General features: G+C 50.7%; 2 pseudogenes; both read left to right on the forward strand.

Moving 5' to 3' along the window:
• The first annotated feature begins 439 nt into the window (after nucleotides 1-439).
• LOC147976844 (uncharacterized) lies at nucleotides 440-1,257 on the forward strand (annotated as a pseudogene).
• Nucleotides 1,258-4,443: 3,186 nt separating this feature from the next.
• On the forward strand, nucleotides 4,444-7,548 carry LOC125554922 (BTB/POZ domain-containing protein POB1-like; annotated as a pseudogene).
• Nucleotides 7,549-16,815: the final 9,267 nt, after the last annotated feature.

The raw sequence follows: 16,815 nt of genomic DNA on the forward strand, positions 1-16,815 counted from the left end.
AATTTTGGGAACATATTTGAAATTCATGATTTTTTTTGAAATGTGTGAACATTTTTAGAATCAACTAATATTATTTTAATTTAACCAACATTTTATGGATTGCGAACATTTTGAAAATTAATGATTTTTTTAAAAAGGTTCATGATTATTTTGAACATTATTTGAAATGTGAGAACATTTTCCAAATTCGCAAAAAAATTCAAAGTCCAGAATATCTTTTGAAACCAGGTACAATTTTAAAATTTGTGATTAAAAAACTTTTTAAAAATTAATGAACATTTTTTTAAATTCGTACCCTTTTTGGAATCTTCAAAAACTAATAAAGAGGCAAAAAATAAAAAATAAAACAAAGAAGGAAAAAAGGAAGGACACTCGTCGCACGTGGGCCAGCCCAAGTTCATGCGTGGGGAGCGAGGGGGGGTTGCGTTAGCTTCTCCTCATGTCACTAAGAGCATCTCCAGCCATTCGGCCCCAGTACGCCGAAAATGAGCCTCCTGGGGGCGAGCCGGCGCTAGATTGGCGCGTGGGGACGACCTAGCTCCCAGTCGTGGCCCACAGGTCGCCCCGGTTCGGCGATGTCGCGTACGAAAATATGTGCAAACTCAGCGACATTTGCACAAACTCAGCGAAACTTCGTTGAAATTTGAACAGAAAACATCAAAACATGCAAACTACGCCTGAACTACGCCTGAACTACGCCAAACTACGCCTAGCCGCCAATGCCGTCGCCGCCGTCGTCTACATGCCGAGAAGCCTGTAGAAGCGGGTGTAGTCGCCGCCGTCGCCATCATCGTCGTCGTCGTCGTCGTCGCGCGGCTGGCTTGGACCGGCGCCGTCCCTGCTGCAGCCCTGGCCAGGGTCGCCTAGGCGTGGTGGCGCGCTGGACGGCCCGGCCTCGTCTTCCTCGTCGCTGTCGACGACGATGACGCTGCCCTCCTCGCGCCCGTGGCGCCGAACCTGGAGCTCCGCGTACGCCTGTCGCTGGCGACGGACCTGCTCCCGGACGTAGTCCTCCTTCGTCCACTTGAAGGCAGACTCGTCGTCGGGGGCTGCCATCTCGACGTGCTCCGGCTTCACCGGGAGCAGCCCCGGCTCGGGCTTCGGCCGGACCAGGCGGAGGGAGCGCCTCCCCGCAGCCGGAGCAGGCGGGGTGGGCTGGGCACCCTCGTTGATGATGAGAGAGCCGTTGCGGGTGCGGCGCCCGAGCGGCGTCTTCTCCGGCTCAGGCTTGACGGGGCGGAGCGTGGCCGGCGAGCCGGAGCCCAACGACCAGGAAGACCCCGGCTCCATCCGTCGCGGCGTCCAGGAGCTATCGCGGCGCGAGAGAAGGACGGTCACGGTGGGTACTCGAGGCGTGGCACGTTGCCGCACTCGATGTGGTCGAGGACGGCCTCGAGGGTGCGGTCGGGCACGCCCCACCACTCGCGCCGCCCGTCAGCGTTGTGGCGCCCCCGCAGGATGACACCATTGTTGGAGGCGGTCTGCTCCTTGCGGCGGCGCTGGAAGTACATGGTCCAGAGGGTGTGGCTGTCGGCGGCGTAGCGCAGCTTGTTCCGCCGCTCCTCCGTCAGGGACGAGCGGATTCGAGCGATCTGAGCCTGCCGCGCCGCCCCTTCGGGTACCGGGGGCACCGGGACGCCACCGGCGCTCAGCCTCCACGTCCCCGACACCTTCATGTCTGGGGGCGCCGGGTACTCCGCCTCGTACAGCAGCCGTGCCTCCGCCTTTTGGAGGTGGCGGCGCCCGAAGCCGTTCGTCGCCGCGTCATCACCTGGGCACCTCTCAGCCATCTTTCTCGTCGGCGGGAAGAGGGGAGTGTCGCTATCTACACCAGGCAGGGGGGAAAGTGAGAGCTGTGGCGTCCACCAGCGGGGAGGTCGCCTTTTATAGCCATCGCCGGGCGGCGACGGCCTGCATGCCGGGCGACGCGTGGCTGGACGCGCGACGCGGCGCATTCACGCACGTTCACTGCGCCGCCCATGAGGCATCAATGGAGGCTGACCGGCACGGCAGCGCGGCAGCCTTCGCGTTGATTCCCGCGGGAACCAAGGCGATGAGGGCGACAAAGCAGCGTCTCGCTAACTTGGCGAGCCCATCCGCTTTCGCGCCAAAACCGCTCGCCCGGGCCCCCCCTGTTGGGGAACGTAGCAGAAATTCAGAATTTTCCTACGTGTCACCAAGATCTATCTATGGAGAGACTAGCAACGAGGGGAAGGAGAGTGCATCTACATACCCTTGTAGATCGCTAAGCGGAAGCGTTCAAGTGAACGGGGTTGATGGAGTCGTACTCGTCGTGATCCAAATCACCGATGATCAAGTGCCGAACGCACGGCACCTCCGCGTTCAACACACGTACAGCCCGGTGACGTCTCCCATGCCTTGATCCAGCAAGGAGAGAGGGAGAGGTTGAGGAAGACTCCATCCAGCAGCAGCACAACGGCGTGGTGGTGGTGGAGGAGCGTGGCAATCCTGCAGGGCTTCGCCAAGCACCACGGGAGAGGAGAAGGACTTAGAGAGAGGGAGGGGCTGCACCAAAGGCATAAGGGGTGTGTCAAGAGGCCCTCCTACCCTCACTATATATAGGGAGCCCAAGGGGAGGGGGGCCGGCCCCCTCAGATCCCATCTGAGGAGGGGGCGGCGGCCAGGGGAGGTTTCCCTCCCCCCCAAGGCACCTAGGAGGTGCCTTCCCTCCTTGGGACTCTTCCTTAGGGTTCCCCCTTCACCCTAGGCGCATGGGCCATAAGGGAAGTGGCGCCCCAGCCCACTTTGGGCTGGATCCCTTCCCAATTCATCCCATGGGACCCTCCGGGATAGGTGGCCCCACCCGGTGGGCCCCCGGGACCCTTCCGGTGGTCCCGGTACAATACCGATGACCCCGAAACTTGTCCCGATGGCCGAAATAGGACTTCCTATATATAAATCTTTACCTCCGGACCATTCCGGAACTCCTCGTGACGTCCGGGATCTCATCCGGGACTCCGAACAACATTCGGTAACCACATACAAGCTTCCTTTATAACCCTAGCGTCATCGAACCTTAAGTGTGTAGACCCTACGGGTTCGGGAGACATGCAGACATGACCGAGACGTTCTCCGGTCAATAACCAACAGCGGGATCTGGATACCCATGTTGGCTCCCACATGTTCCACGATGATCTCATTGGATGAACCACGATGTCAAGGACTTAATCAATCCCGTATACAATTCCCTTTGTCCAGCGGTACGATACTTGCCCGAGATTCGATCGTCGGTATCCCGATACCTTGTTCAATCTCGTTACCGGCAAGTCTCTTTTACTCGTTCCGCAACACATCATCCCGTGATCAACTCCTTGATCACATTGTGCACATTATGATGATGTCCTACCGAGTGGGCCCAGAGATACCTCTCCGTTTACACGGAGTGACAAATCCCAGTCTCGATTCGTGCCAACCCAACAGACACTTTCGGAGATACCTGTAGTGTACCTTTATAGTCACCCAGTTACGTTGTGACGTTTGGTACACCCAAAGCATTCCTACGGTATCCGGGAGTTGCACAATCTCATGGTCTAAGGAAATGATACTTGACATTAGAAAAGCTTTAGCATACGAACTACATGATCTTGTGCTTGGCTTAGGATTGGGTCTTGTCCATCACATCATTCTCCTAATGATGTGATCCCGTTATCAACGACATCCAATGTCCATGGTCAGGAAACCGTAACCATCTATTGATCAACGAGCTAGTCAACTAGAGGCTTACTAGGGACATGGTGTTGTCTATGTATCCACACATGTATCTGAGTTTCCTATCAATACAATTATAGCATGGATAATAAATGATTATCATGAACAAGGAAATATAATAATAACTAATTTATTATTGCCTCTAGGGCATATTTTCAACACCCCCAGCATGCCGGGTTCGACCTGGGTCCGCCGGCACCAATTTCGGTCCAAACCGGTGAAAAACAGGCTTCTAGAGACGTGACTGGGCCGATTTTTGAACGCCGGCGCCGAGAAATCGCCTGGGAAGAGCCTGTTGGGGCCGTGGCCGGAGATGCTCTAAGGACGCTGTGTTTCTATTGTTCTTTTGCGCTGAACTTTTGGTTTGCTCGAAGGAAATGTTCGCGGGTCTGAAAAAATTAAGAAGCCTTCGTGGCTAGCTAGGGTTTACCACCATGGCAGACGGGGAAGAATTCTATGAGACCAGGTCTCATGCGAGACCCATTCTGATGGATGACACGTGGCATTCACAAATCTCAAAGTATCCCTCACCCCCCACTTAAAATCGGGGAAAGGGGGGGAGATTAGATGTTTTGTGATTTGTGAATGCCACGTGTCATCCATCAGGACGGGTCTTACCTGCTAACCGTGAGACCTGGTCTCATATAATTTTTTTTCATGGCAGATGGATGCTCTGCGCGCTTGGCTGGCACCGAAGGGTCGAAGGTGGCGGAGATGGGCCCGGAGTCCTCGCACGGGGGCTGGGGGCCCAGCTACAAGTTCGCGTTCGACGCAGAGAGCTTCTCCGACAGGGTGCTGCGGTTGGAGATCGTTGCCGCCGCCAGCGAAGACGTCGCCGGAGGATCCCTCCCTTACGACGAGGATCCCCACATGGAGGAAGGTGCGTGTGCCTCCTCCCACGCCGTCGGATGGTATGATTCTCTTGCACAATTTGTGGAATATACTTTCCATGCTTGGGCGAATTTTGTAATGTATCCCTCTGTTCGGGGTAGTGATGGGGTCAACGGGGAATTGATTGAGAAGTCCATAAAAATTGACACTGAAAGTTGTGCCTGTTGAATCAGTTTCAGATTTACACATCAGTTATCAGATTATGCTCTGCGCCCATACGTCAAATCTGCCGATTATTGCAATCTAAAAGGAGAATAAAACAAATGAGAACATATATTATTATCAAATGTCTGTCTTTTTCATTGTTCCAATCGAATCTTTATTTGCATGCTCAAACAACATTTGCGCTTATGTTAGCCTGCTTGCGCGCGGTAATCCCTTACTTGTAAGTTGTACAAATACCTGTTGTACACAGGTAAATCTGGTGCTGGCACTATGCGCTGATAAAGCCGTGGCACTTGGTTGCGCCTTTTTATTTGTTGAATTGTTTCCTTAATCCTTTTTTTTCTCATTCTACTTGGAACAGATGAACACGCCTTTATGGAGCTTTTAGGATTTATATACAGCGGAAAGTTGACAACCACAGAGCCCACTCTTCTGCTCAACATCTTGATGGCTGCTGACAAATTTGAAGGAGTTCTTTTACTGTACCCTGGAATAACCCTGGAATCAATATAAGCCCTTCATTTTGCCTAATCCAATGGCTGATCTTATCTGGTACTCCAACCTAACTACTACGGAGTACTACCAGAAAACACTTGGGAGTACCTTGAGCTTAGGGGTAAAAACGTAATCATTTAGGCAGTTATGCCTGATCTTTTTATCCACATTAAATCTGAGTGCGTTACGGCTGATGCACATCATCTAGACTCAGTCAATCGCTGTTGGTTATTTCTGAACTCTTTACGAGATAGATGCCGGCGATCAGCCTGTTCTACGCGCACTGGAACCGTAGAATCTGCGTCGACCATGGTTGGCCGTCGGCATGCTTGCTTGAGCGACGACTACCGGTTGGGCAGAAGATTGGCGTCAACCGTACCGTCGCCACCAGAATAGGGCCGCGCTAAACGGTGATGGACACAACGACATGAGGTCGCATGGCTGGGGCTCTGTCGCGTGGGCATCTGCGGCAGTTGAATCGTTGTAGCTTCCACGATATAGACGCACACACCAGACTCTAACTAAATTTAATTGGACCGCGAAGACAATTTCTGAACACATTGACTAGAGAACTGATGAGTAGCGCAAACGAGTTCACTATTTTCCTTTGTTCTTCGCTGCAGATTGTGAATTTCTGTTTTCGTTTCCCATGTACATGTTAATATCCACTCATCAATTTTGTCTACGGAGCAAATGATGTGATTATTAAACTGCACACAATTATCTAGTAATCACAGACTGCTGGGTATATCGCATGATTGAGATCCAGCAATGGCAGGCAGAAGGGTATATCGCTTGATTGTGATCCAACAATGGCGTGCACGAAGGGGATTTGGCGGCTGCGGGGTGATCGCCATAGGTTTGGGATTAGGGAGGACAATGCAGACCAGATGCAAGCACGCGTGGAAGTGGCACCGGCCCCTGTGGCCATGGTGGCGCAAAAGAACAAACAGGTGACCACGAGCGATACCCTAGAGTTTCGCTTCTGGGAGCCGAGATTTATGATCAGATTGGGATTTTTTTCCGAGATAGATCAGCGATTAGATGAGGTCAAACAAAAATGACTAAACTGCCCTTTTGAATAAAGGGCTAGATTTAAGTGGTACTCCTGCCTCTGCTTAGGAAGTACCAGGGTACCGTAAATGTTCTCATTTGAAGTTGTTGCTTGCATGAGGCATTGCTGTCACTTGCTCATGAGTTTGCCTTTGACCAAGGAATCTGCACTGCTCTACCTAGACCATCCATGCTCGAGTTTAGCGGCAGCTGAAGTTCAGTGTTTGATAGTAGCAGCAAAGGAATTCATTGCCAACAACTACAAGGATTTTAATATGTGAGTTGTCCCCATTTGCATGCCTGGAGCCATTGTTTCCTTTTCTACTCAGAGAAATGTAGACAAAACAATGTATAAAGTGTACTGAGGGCATGATTTGTCCCTTTTCAGGTTCCAGCGTTGAACTGATGAACTTCCCTCTGCTTGGGATTGAAGCCATCTTTTCGAGTATCGACCTACAAGTACCAACTGAAGATGACATATATGACTTTCTGCTCAAGTGGGCCCGATGCCCAGAGCTGGAGGAAAGACGTAAGATCTTGAGTTCTCGTCTACTTCCACTGGTGCGCTTCTGTCATCTGACCTGTGCTTCGCTGCGGAAGGTCCTAGCAGACACCAGTGATGATATAGACCATGATCAAGTAAGTGTATCACCGAGGTACTTCTGCACAAAGCTTACCCAGCACACGCGCATGGTGATCTTGCGGTAGACGCGGCAGCCTGTTGGCAGGCACTTCGAAGAGCGAACTTACGAGTACAAACCTGTAAGGCTAGTTGCGTTCGATGGAGCCTGCCCACGGGTTATAGCTTATTGGGATCTAAAGCGTGAGGAGTGCTCCCAAGTTTTCTCCTCACAACACAACGGTGATACAGCCGGGATCATCTCGCATCCGCTGCATCATGCGGGGCTTGACTTGCTTCTCATAGCACGATGTCACAGGAACCACGTGAGTGGGCTGTGCAGCTTTGGCCTGTCATTATACATCCGCCACAGCTCAAGGCGTGCGCGCGTGACATTAGAGTATGAGTTTGCTGCATGGACAAAGGCGTCACGGAAATTTGTGAGCAGGTTTGAGGGCAAGGGTTCATTCACTAGGGGTTCAAAGCTTGGATGCGGTGATTTCTTTGGTACTGCATGGTCGACTTTCATTGCTGATGACAACCTCTTCATCGACGGCGTGCTGCACCTTAGAGCTGATTGGACGGTTCTGGAGTAGTTGGAGTTACGAACTTGATATCTCACACCACAAGATTATAGGCCCGACACTGACCCGGATCACGACCTAATAATATCTTTAATTAGCTGTTGCTTCTTCATGACCCTGTTCTCGTTATTGCAAGATATTGCTCCTTCGTCCGTGAGAGCTTTCTGTACCTGGGAGCTTTTTGGTAACTTGTTTTTTTTAATAAATGAAATTTCATTGAATTGGTATGTACACCTCCCAGTTTGCTTGTCATAAACTTCCAGGCAAAAAGAAAGTATTCGGGGCTTCGAAAACCTCCCAGCAGGCACCGTGGTATATAACTTATTCTATTGATGTTTCTCCTCTAAAATCTGTAATGTTGTCTGTTGGACCCAGCGCTTTGCCCTTGTTGAAGCTTTTTTTTTTGAGACAATCTCACGAAACTTTATTAACCCGTCACAATGTTTATAGGGACGAAATGAAGATCTCCCAACTAACCTAACCACACATGGCGGCCGACCGCGAGGGAGAGAGAATGTTTCGCTAAATTTTGAGCTTCATAATTTGAGCTCCTAAATTCATGTCCTATATTGCATGACAAAAACTAGACGAACGGTCCGATGTCTTGCGAAGAACTGCTCCATAAGTTGCTAGCTTGCCATGATGCAGTTCGTCAACAACCACCTTGCAGTCAGAGGCAACCTATATATTTCGTGCATATAAATCATCCGCCAAAGAGAGAGCTTCTCTTATAGCTAGGGCTTCAAGCGTTTGAGGGTCTGTGATATGCTTGAAAACGATCGCCGAGGCCCCCAGAAAGTTGCCCTGTTGGTCTCTACATATTGCACCCACAGAACCATGCTTCCTCCTCACAGCCACTGCACCGTCAACATTGATCTTCACACAACCTTGGATTGGCGGCACCCAAGTTGCACTCTGCATGGCTCTTCCTGGTACCGCTTGTGTCTCCCTTTTGTTTACTATCTCCAACTCTGACAGAAACTTATTAATGAACGCCGCTGTAGCGTGTGGAGACTGGAAGATATCTTCTTGAATTGCCTTTCTTTGTGCAGCCCAGATTGCCCAAATGGTTACCACAACATGAATGAAATCAGGAGCCTCTAGTATTTCACGTAGAGCAAATAATCAGTCTTTAGCGTGTTCCTCTTGGTGTATGATAATTTTCTCAACCAGCTCCTTGGGTACGAGAGCCCACACGCTCCTTTATAGAGCGCACGAGAGAAGTGCATGTCTTCATGTGTCCCTAGCCCCACACAAGCAACATGAGTCTGTATCGGCCATATGGCGGTGATGAAGAACTTCACCGCTGGGCATAGAATGCCTTGCAAGTCGCCAGAGGAACAAACGAAGTTTTGAGGGTACTTGGATATGCCATATAGTACTCCAAAACCTGTTGTTCTGCCCCGCGGATGAGCCCTCAGCTTCGTTCCACCATCCCTCTCTACTTGTCTTTGTTCACAGTATCATGCGGTATGCCGACCGAACAGTGAAACAGCCTGTTGCTTCTTCATGCCAAGCCCAAAAGTCCGGCTGCCTCCGTGTACACACTAGTAGTTTTAGAATCTCGTTTGCATCAACCGGGATAAAAACTGAGCGAATCAACCCCTCATCCCATTGTGCTAAAGTAGTATCAATAAGATCACATACTCGCCGTGGTGGGTTCGGCACTAAGGATGTAATTGGCCTTTTGAAGCTATCCCGAGGGATCCAGATAAGTTATCTGACCATATATCCGTGCTCTCTCCATCCCCAACTCTCCTGATGATTCCTTGAGCTAATATCTCCTTTCCATCTAATATCGCTCGTCAAATCTGAGATGGATGGGTCCCAAACCTGCCTCCAGGAATGTACAGTTTGGGAACTAAACAGCTTTCAAAATCTGAGCACTAAGAGAATGTTCGTCATCTGAACAAATGTGCTATTTTGTAGCCTTGTGCGTTGCTAGCACGAAATCCAGAGAAGTAAAAATCTAGCTCTACCAAGCCTTGCATCGATATTGCGCTAGCGGCAGTGCAGTGTGCTGAATATTAGTTGGCCTATAGGCCCATTTAACAATTTCTGAAAATCCCTAAGGGTCCATGCCATCAAGAGAGTGGTGAAAAGTTTAGTTCCACATAGCTAGTTAAGAGAGATGTACACCAACTTATAAGGTGAGCTTTTCCCCCAGTAGTATGAGTTGGTGTGAAGGAAGGAAAGGTGTTCCACACACGCTGCCGCGGGGATGAGTCGAGCTGATGCAATGTTTTGCCGGTCAAAACTGAAGAGAATACGAGACGTCATATTCATTGCCGAAATGTAAACGTCTATATTAAATACGTTTTATTGTGGAGATGAAAACGTCTGTAACTAAACATGCTTATTATGGAGATGAAACATCTATAATTAAACGTGCTTATTAGGCCATCCTATCTACCGTGTACACAGCTGACGGGAATTCAGATCCTGTACGGAGAGAGGCGATTCGGTTTTTGGGAGTGTCTCCTACTGATTGCTCGCCTCTGTTCAACTACTTCCTCTACATCAACTACTTCAACGTCACCTTCGTCTTCACCATGAGCACTGACGCCGACCGCGTGGGCCGCTGCTGACAAGAGGATCGCCAACGAGGCCACCGCCTCCACTGATGCTACGGCCGACTGTCCTACTGGAGGGTATAACACATTTACCCCGCTCCTGTTTATTTTCATATGTGCAGTACTAGTGGTTTGCATAGATGTTTCTATTATCTGCCTAGTACGTGCGTATATCATCAAAATTCAGTATGTCATTAGCACGGCCTATGTCATGTTCATGATTTATTATTGAATTAAATTAATCGAACAATTGCTTAATTTCTCAACACAGTGCACCACTAAAGTGTTGCATTTTTTGCACTTATCAGTAATATTGCATTGGTTGACACAGGATATTTCGATCATGTTGAAAAATGTAAATCTATGTTTGATATTAATATGGAGGTTGACGAGAACTAATTTTTGATGTGACGTTGCTGGAGGACCCTTCCTTGACGACACCGCGTGGAGAAAGGTGCGTAGAGGCGTTGAGTGCCTCCCAGGCCTGCCTCGGGATGAGTTTATGCAGCTGTTGGCAATCTTACATATGCTTCTAAAACTTGCAATCCATTGCAAGGCCTGGGCTAATTTCCTAGCCATGTTATTCTGGTTTTATGGCCACGGGTGATCCATAACCATAAGTTTTGTGGCTGAGCTGACGTTTTTTTCGAAACAAAGAAAAAGATTGCCTTATCTATTAATTAAATAAAAGAGAATTGCATGCCCGGTTAATGTTAGACAAATTAGGGTTTGGAACAATGCTCGATACCCTTGGTGGGTACGGCTGTCATATATTTATAAAAGGGAACCGTACAAATACAGGTTATGTTACAACACGTATATCTAATATATACTTAGTCTAACACCCTCCCTTAATCTTAACTATGTCCTGAAACACTCAGAAGGTTAAGATTGCGATGACATCCTTCAAAAGAAGGCAAGGGCAAGGGTTTAGTGAAGATATCAGCAAGCTGATCCTTAGAAGAAACAAACTTAATCTGAAGGAGCTTCTGAGCAACACGTTCCCTCACAAAATGATAGTCAACTTCGATGTGTTTCGTTCGGGCATGAAATACTGGATTGGATGAAAGGTATGTGGCACCGATGTTATCACACCAAAGAACAGGAGGCTGAGTTGGGGAGACCTTCAACTCTCGAAGCAACGATTGTACCCACATGATCTCAGCTGTGGCATTAGCAACAGCTTTGTACTCAGCTTCGGTACTACTCCGAGACACCGTAGCTTGCTTGCGAGCTTGCCAGGCGATCAAGTTAGGCCCAAAAAACACATCATGTCCCCCCGTGGATCGCCGATCATCAGGACTGCCAGCCCAGTCGGCATTAGAAAATGCTGACATCAGTCCAGATTGTGCAGGCTGAAGATGGAGACCATATGAACCAGTGTGAGAACATAGCACAAGATGCGCTTAACAGCTGACCAGTGAGAATCACGTGGTGTATGAAGATACTGGCACACACGGTTAACTGCAAATGATATGTCTGGTCGAGTAATGAGCAAGTACTACAGTCCACTCACAATGTTGCGGTACTCAGTGGCATCCTCAGGAGAGAGCAAGTTACCAGCAAGAGCTGTCAGTTTGTCTGTGGCAGACATGGGAGTCATTGCAGACTTGCACTGCAAGATACCTGCATGACGCAGGAGATCTGAGAGTACTTCTTCTGAGTAAGAGTCAAGCCACTATCAGAATGAAGAACCTCTAGGCCCAGAAAATAATGCAGTCTCCCAAGATCCTTAACAGCAAACTCAGCTCCAAGAGAGGACACAAGCCGATCCGTAGCAGAAGCAGACGAACTAACAAGTATGATGTCATCAACATAGACCAGAATGTACATAGTCACTTCAGGTCGCTGAAGAATAAACAGAGACGTGTCTGCTGTAGAAGGAACAAAACCATGTGCATGAAGAGCAGCGCCAAGACAGGCATGCCACGCACGCAGGGCCTGCTTCAAACCATAGAGAGTTTTAACAAGGCGACACAAATGATGTGGCTTAGCAGGGTCAACAAAACCTGGCGGCTGACGCATATAAACCTCTTCTTCCAGAACTCCATGGAGAAAGGCATTCTGAACGTCAAGCTATCGAAGCGACCATCCGCGAGTAAGGGCCAAAGAGATAAGAACACGGATAGTAGTTGGTTTAATAACAGGACTGAATGTGTCTTCGTAATCAATGTCGTACCGCTGTTTGAATCCCTTGGCAACCAGACGTGCCTTGTACCTCTCAATGGAGCCATCAGCATGTTTCTTCACCTTGAATACCCATTTAGAGTCAATGATATTGACACCAGATGGAGGTGGAACAAGACGCCAAGTGTTGTTTCTTTGAAGGGCATGAATCTCCTGCTCCATCGCAGCACGCCAATGTGGGATGCCAAGCGCTGCTCGAAAATGTCGTGGTTCAGTCGTAGGGTCAGCCTTAGCATGCGCCACATAGGCCGCAAGCCACGCGACAGTGTCGTCAGTGCGCTTCTTCGGTTGGAAGATGCCACTTTTGCTGCGAGTATGAGGACGCAGGACAACAGGTGGAGATGGCGCTGGAGCTACCACACAAGAGGAGCCACTGTCCATCAGCGGCGAGGAGGACGCACAGGCGGGCGAGTCAACAGCCGCATCCGGTGGCACGGTCAGGGTCGGCGAAGAGAGACCGGGCGTGACCGGCGTCGATGAACCAGGCGACGAAGACTCGGTAAGCTGCGAGGCCTCCGGCCCAGGGGAGAGCGTCGCGGGTCCCGCCGGCTCGGCCGACAGCTCCGTAGGTTCGGCCGGCCCAGGCGACAGCGAGGCCGCTGGCCCCGGCGACTCGGGCACCCCATCAGATCCACGTGCATGGGACATGCACGCGTGATCGACGTCGGGGTCAGGCGGGGTAGTGGTGGGGGCAGCCTCGTCGAGCGCCTTGTCCAGCGTAGCAGCAGCTGGCGCAGGTGTGGCCATATCATCATCCAGAAGCTCAAGTCGAGCGCCTCGTCCAGTCCCTGCACCATGGTTAGGCAACAACAGAGGAGAATATGCAGCATCCACAAATTGATCAGGCAAAACTAGAAAAGAGTGCAACTCGGCGACGGGAGTATCGGTGGGTGATGTGAGCGTGGAAAACGGGAAGACAGTCTCATCGAACACAACATCACGAAAAATGTAAACACGATTTGTCGGAATGTGAAGACACTTGTAACCTTTGTGGAGAGGACTGTACCCAAGAAACACACATTGTTTGGATCGATACTCAAGTTTATGCTTATTGTACAGACGAAGATGCGTCCAACACGCACAACCGAACACTTTGAGGAGGGAGTAATCTGGAGTTTCATTAAGCAACACTTCTAGCGGAGACTTTATGTGAAGACATCGTGTGGGAATCCTGTTTATCAAAAAACAGGCAGTAACAAAAGCATCGCTCCAGAACCGAAACGGGACAGAGGCATGTGCAAGAAGTGTTAGGCCAGTTTCAACTATGTGACGGTGCTTGCGCTCAGCTGCACCGTTCTGCTGATATGTATGAGGACAAGACACATGGTGTGAGATGCCAAGCTTCTGAAAGAAGGTGTTAAGGTTATGATACTCACCCCCTAGTCTGACTGAACATGGATAATTTTATGCTTAAGCAATCGTTCAACATGTGCTTGAAATTGCATAAAGGCATGAAGCACATCAGATTTGCGCTTAATAAGATAAATCCAAGTAAAGCGACTGAAAGCATCGATGAAACTGACATAATAGTTGTGACCACTAACAGAAGTTTGGGCATAGCCCCACACGTCTGAAAACACAAGCTCAAGAGGAGCCGTGACAACACGACTTGATACAGAAAAAGGCAATTGATGACTCTTGCCTTGTTGACATGCATCACACACTAGAAACTCCTTATTACTCGACTCAACAGGAAGACGATGACGATGAAGCACATGGCGCACACTGAGAGTAGAGGGGTGGCCAAGGCGAGAGTGCCATTGCGACGATGACACCCGAACACCACTGAAAACTTGAGATACTCGTGGCACATCAAGCGCGTATAAGCCGTCGCGAGCTCGACCACTAAGAAGAACGTCCCTCGTGTCCCGGTCCTTAACAAAAAAATGGAAAGGGTGAAACTCAACAAACACATTGTTGTCACGAGTTAATTTAGGAACCGAGAGTAAACTACGTGTGACTGAAGGAACATGAAGGACATCAAGCAGACGCAAGGTTTTAGTGGTACGTGAAAGGAGAGATGCCTGACCAACATGTGAGATGGGCATACTTGATCCATTGGCCGTGCGGACCTGATCGTGACCGGTGTAGGGCTGGCGAGTGGCCAGCTTGTCAAGCTGGCTCGTAAATGGTCCGTAGCGCCCGTGTCCATGTACCAGGCAGGATCTACCAAGTATGAAGGAGTGAACCCAGGATCCAGTGTAGCGAGATCCGCTTGCTTCTCATTGCCCTTCCCATTGTTCCCAATGCCAAAAAATCTCGTTTAAAGCGATGATGGTAGCGAGACGCCAAGTGCCCCTCAATGCCGCAGAGTTGGTACTCAACCCCACCACCACATGCCTCGCAGTGAAGCCGCTTGCGGCCAGCCGTCGGAGGTGGAGAGGGTGGACGGGGCTGGTTGCCCGAGGTCTGTGGCACTTTCTGCTTGGCACTGCGGGCACCCCCGCGGAGAGCAGCGTTCGCAGACGGGCCCTCCGTGTAGACGCCAATGGAGCGGCGAGCAGCGAGCCTCTGTTCAGTGTTGAGGAGGCGTGCATAGAGATCACGAGGAGGCATCGGCGTGTCATGCCCATTGATGTTTTCAACGAGAGAATCATAGTCCTCATCAAGCCCATTGAGAATGAACGAAGTAAATTCCTCGTCACGAAGAGGCTTCCCAATAGACGACAGTGTATCAGCCAAGCTTTTGACCTTGTTGAAGAAGGCCGTGATGGAGAGATCATTTTTCTTGACCTCACCCAGCTGGTTACGAATGGCAGAGGAACGGGCCAGTGACTGCGAGGAAAAGCTGGAGTCGAGCGTGGCCCATGCATCCCTCGATGTCGCGGCAAAGACCACCATGCCGGCCACGGAGGGTGTGAGCGAGGACTGAATGGCACCCAGAATACCTTGATCCTGAGCGATCCACCAACGATGCGCAGGGTTGGACACCATGACGGAGCCACCAGCGGCCGACGGCACCGGAACCATGGCCGGGGGACACGGCAGCGTACCGTCGACATACCCCTCAAGGTAGTGACTACGCATGAGCGGTAACACCTGAGCGCGCCACAGAAGGTAGTTGTCGGCAGAGAGCTTCACCGTCACCAGATGAGCGAAGTGGAACGGTCCTGGTTCAGCCACCGGTGAGGAAAGCTGCGAGTCGTACGTCGGAGAAGCACTGTACGGAATCAGCGCATCGGCCGACGAAGACGTATGGTAGTGTTGGTGATGACCGTGGGGCGCCGTAGGAGGTACGCCGTAGGGCTGCAGCGACGCGATGTACGGCACAGGGGCGGTGTAGGGCGTGCCATACGGCGCGTCATAGGGCACCGCGGAGGACGAGGCATACGGTGACGGCGCGATGTACGGCGACGACGGCGCGACGTACGGCCCTGAATACGGCCCGTCGTACGGCACTTGGACAGGAGCACCACGAGGGGCTGAAGCCGGCGGCACAGTATAGGTCGCAGCGGCGCCGTAAGGCGGCTGCACAGGGGCGCGATCCCGAGCTTGCATGGGAGTACCGTAGGTTGCCGCCAGGGATGCATCACATACACGATCCCGATCCTGCATGGGAGCAACGTAGCTTGCCGCCAGCGGTGCATCACGTGCAAGCGAGAAGACGCGGGATCGAAGGAGTTCGGCGCCAGGGCCGCATCTTGTGCGAGCGAAGACGCAGGCGATCGGGGCGCTGGCGGGCGCGACCCCGATGCGGCCGGATGGGCCCAGGCGAGCGGGGCGGACGCCATGAACGGCGATTCCGTCGCCAGGGTGGACGGAGGCGGCACGACGGCGAAGGCCGACGCGGCGGCGACAGAGGAAGCGGAAGCACGGCGCGGATCGAACGCGTCGTCTGATACCATGTTAGACAAATTAGGGTTTGGAACAATGCTCGATACCTTTGATGGGTACGGCTGTCATATATTTATAAGAGGGAACTGTACAAATACAGGTTATGTTACAACACGTATATCTAATATATACTTAGTCTAACAGTTAATTACGAAAAACAGGGCAAAAACCGAAACAACAAGGGCCAAGCCCACTCCTATTGACTAAAACACATAGGGCAAAGCCCACCCTAATCGACGACAAGTCGATCTTTCGGCCAGACAACACAGTTCCGACTCTGACGGAGAACTCAGAATAACAAAATCAGGCACGGCTGGCATCGGAAGATCGCCGAACGGGCCACCTACAACTAGTCATCATACACCACAGGGCCCCGCCGCCGTAGTTTCGACTCCACAACTACAAGCAAACCGAGGCAAAAACGTGGACACGCCAGAGAAGAGCTGACTACCGCAACCATTGTCGCTGAGCTGATGTGGTGTAACTGTAATAGTCATCTTACACTGAAAGCTTTGCTCAAACCGAACTCAAATTTATTTACTCAGTAGAAGTAGTTGGCAGATTATGTGCTGTCCATACATCAAATCTGCAGATTGTTATATATTTCCAGATGCAACAAAAAGAAGGAAGAACATACTATTGACAAATGCGGTATTGACTTAATGGTTGTGTACTTGTGTATTTG

This window comes from Triticum urartu, chromosome 4A (genome assembly GCF_056163025.1).
Source record: "Triticum urartu cultivar PI428250 chromosome 4A, HENAU_Tu73, whole genome shotgun sequence".
Taxonomy (NCBI): Eukaryota; Viridiplantae; Streptophyta; class Magnoliopsida; order Poales; family Poaceae; genus Triticum; species Triticum urartu.